The sequence below is a fragment of the Tachyglossus aculeatus genome, chromosome 4 (genome assembly GCF_015852505.1).
Source record: "Tachyglossus aculeatus isolate mTacAcu1 chromosome 4, mTacAcu1.pri, whole genome shotgun sequence".
In the NCBI taxonomy this organism is placed as follows: domain Eukaryota; kingdom Metazoa; phylum Chordata; class Mammalia; order Monotremata; family Tachyglossidae; genus Tachyglossus; species Tachyglossus aculeatus.
Window position 1 is genome coordinate 83000608 of NC_052069.1, and position 3389 is coordinate 83003996.

The 3389-nt window shown below is 44.1% G+C and overlaps 1 non-coding gene across 1 annotated transcript; it reads right to left on the reverse strand.

Annotated features, from left to right (window-relative positions):
• Positions 1-3028: 3028 nt before the first annotated feature.
• On the reverse strand, positions 3029-3117 carry TRNAY-GUA. Its single transcript is given in 2 exon segments — positions 3029-3064; positions 3081-3117. It is a non-coding gene; the product is annotated as a tRNA-Tyr (tRNA).
• Between the last annotated feature and the right edge of the window lie 272 nt (positions 3118-3389).

Sequence of the window (3389 nt, forward strand, 5' to 3'; positions counted from 1 at the left end):
CCAGGCTTCTGCTTATTCCTTCCTAATTTTCTAGGGAAAAATCACACTTCCTAGGGCTCAGCCTGCTTTTAGGAAACTTCTCATAACTCAAGGAGATTACACCGTGTTTTTCTCTATGCTTTCTCTACCTCATTCCCATTTTGAATAACACATAGCTCGCCTTGGAATGAAACACTTTTCCTTTGAAAACGACTGATAAACCATATACTTTATATGCTTCTTGGACATTTGCTCTTTAATGAGCCCAAGTTTGTTTTTTTTTCACACATCACCACACGTAGGCTATCCAGGGTTGACAAATTAGGAGTAGTAGACGTAGCAATAGATGTAGTTCTCCCGCTCTGCACTGCAAACTCATTATGGGCAGGAAAAGTGTCTGCTAATTCTCCCAGATGCTTTGTACAGTGCTCTGCACATAGGAAAAGCTCAAAAAATACCACTGATTGAGTAGTATTCTAATTCTAATCCCTGTTCTAATCCCAGCTCCACCACTTGTCTGCCGTGTGGCCTTGGGCAAGTGATTTCATTTCTCTCAGCCTCAGTTACCTCATCTGTAAAATGGGGATTAAGACTGCGAACCCCATGTGGGGCAGGGACTGTATCCAACCTGATCGCCTTGTATCTACCGCAGGACTAGAACAGTGCTTGACACATAGTTAGTTCTCAACAAGTACCACAATTGTTATTATTATTCTTGATCGAGAGTACTCGTACTACTACAAGTATTAGTAGTAGTAAATAGTATTTGCGCTTACAGGGGGCAGAGCACTGTGCTAAGCACTGGGAAAGAATGTACTGGTGGATGTTAGACACAGTCCCTGGCCCTCAGGGTGTTTACAAACTAAATAAATAAGGGAGGTGGGAGGAACTGGAGAGGATGAAACACTCAAACGACATTAAAGATCAAGGCACAAACACGATACAAAAACAAAAAAGCTGTGAGGTACATTCATGACAATCCATCCAAATAGGTAAGGTGCGTGAAGTGCGTTAAACTTATTTCAATGACCTCTGGTACTCGGCTTCCATTTGCCTCTGATCCAGCTCTTCTGGCGGGATCTTTGCCTCTGATCCAGTTCTTCCGGCGGGATCTTTGCCTCTGATCCAGCTCTTCTGGCGGGATCTTTGCCTCTGATCCAGTTCTTCTGGCGGTATCTGCAGCTGGGACTCGACTACCGGAAAGTACCCGCCGTTGACATCCCATTTGCTCCTTATGGTGAACTTCCCAGGAGCTTAGCACAGGACACCTCACGAAATCTGTGTTCAATAAATGCTACTATTATAGTCCTCCTCCTCCTGTTCCTCCTCCTCTTCCTCTTCCTCCTCCTCCTTTTCCTCTTCTTCCTCCTCCCCTTCCTCTTTTTTAATGGTATTTGCTAAGCACTTACTATGTGCCAGACACTGTACTAAGTGCTGGGGGTAGATATGAGTTAATCAGGTTGGACACAGTCCCTGTCCCACATTGGGGCTTACAGACTTAATCCCCATTTTACAGGTGAAGGAACTGAGGCCCACAGAAGCGAAGTGACTTGCCCAAGGTCACACAGCGGACTAGTGGCAGAAGGCGAGATTAGAACCCAGGTCCTTCGGACTCCCGGGCCCATGCTCTATCGACTAGACCACACTGCGTCTCTTTTCCTTCTTTCTCTTCCTCCTCCCCTTCTCCTAACTCTATTAAAACAAGCAATTCTTAACTTCAAAGGTAATTGCTGCTGTTTGGGGTTATTTTCCTTTCTGATAATGATTGTGGTATTTCCACTGAACATACTATGGGAAAAATCAACCGTACATGGTATTTTTGCCTATTTTGCCTAGTCTATTTTGATTTACTTCAATATCTGACTGCTCCATTTCCTTTAACAGCAATATGCTTTAGTATAACTTTTCAGCAACATTTTAGATCAATAATCTACCCTGTAAGCTCCTCATGGATAAGGATGGTATCTAACTATTCCATTGAATTGCATTCTCCAGGTGCTTACTAAACAGTGCTCTACCCTCAGTAAGTGTGCGATAAATATCATTGATTGATTGTTTGATGCATTTTTAGATACCCTTCTATCTGCTTCATCGAGCCTTGCTGCAATCATTTCCTCAATCCCAGATTTTTTACATCAAAGGTGAGATATTTGATAATAATAATAATAATAATGATGGCATTTATTAAGCGCTTACTATATGCAAAGCACTGTTCTAAGCGCTGGAGAGGCTTTGCTGCCAACCTGTTACATGAAGTGCTTAGTACAGTGCTCTGCACACACTAAGTGCTCAGTAAGTACGATTGAATGAATTAAGGCTTTACTGGGATTTACCTGTTCGACCTGGCTTGCAAACACACCTGCTGACTTGCCTACCATCTCCTGGGTAGGATTGCTGGAGTCCAGTACGTTTCATTTTGCAGGGGTGTCAACACAGAAAGGCCCAGACCTGTGGTGAACCCCTGCCCGGAGGGAGGAAACTCCAGGAAAGGGGGAACCCAGAGAAATTTATAGTGGAAAAGAAAAGAAGTTGCCCTAAGCACCTTGGGACCGATTAGAAGAGACATAGGGGAAGGCGAGAGGAAGAGAGGAACTGGCTGAGAGGTTCTTTGGTTGGGAAATCATTTACCACTGGCGAGAGTGAGTTCTATGAGGGAGCAGAAAGTCAGTCTAAGCCACAGAATCAATCAAAAATAATAATAATAATGGCATTTATTAATCAATCAATCAATCAATCGTATTTATTGAGCGCTGACTGTGTGCAGAGCACCATACTAAGCGGTTGGGAAGTCCAAGTTGGCAACATATAGAGACGGTCCCTACCCAACAGTGGGCTCACAGTCTAAAAGGGGGAGACAGACAACAAAACCAAACATACTGACAAAATAAAATAAATAGAATAGGTATGTACAAGTAAAATAAATAAATAAATAGAGTAATAAATCTGTACAAACATATATACAGGTGCTGTGGGGAAGGGAAGGAGGTAAGATGGAGGGGGGGTGGAGAGGGGGACAAGGGGGAGAGGAAGGAAGGGGAAAAAAGCTAAGTCCTTCGAGCCGGAATCGAACCAGAGACCTAAGGATGACCGTGAGACAACCACTACAGTCCTCCGCTCTACCAGCTGAGCTATCGAAAGCTTTATTAAGCACTTACTATGTGCAAAGCACTGCTCTAAGCGCTGGGGAGGTTACAAGGTGATCAGGTTGTCCCACTGGGGGCTCACAGAGTTCTTCCCCATTTGACAGATGAGGTAACTGAGGCCCAGAGAAGTGAAGGGACTTGCCCAAAGTCACACAGCTGACAGTTGGCGGAGTCAGGATTAGAACCCATGACTTCTGACTCCAAAGCTCGTGCTCGTTCCACTGAGCCATGCTGCTTCTCAGTCAATCAATCAATCAATCAATAATG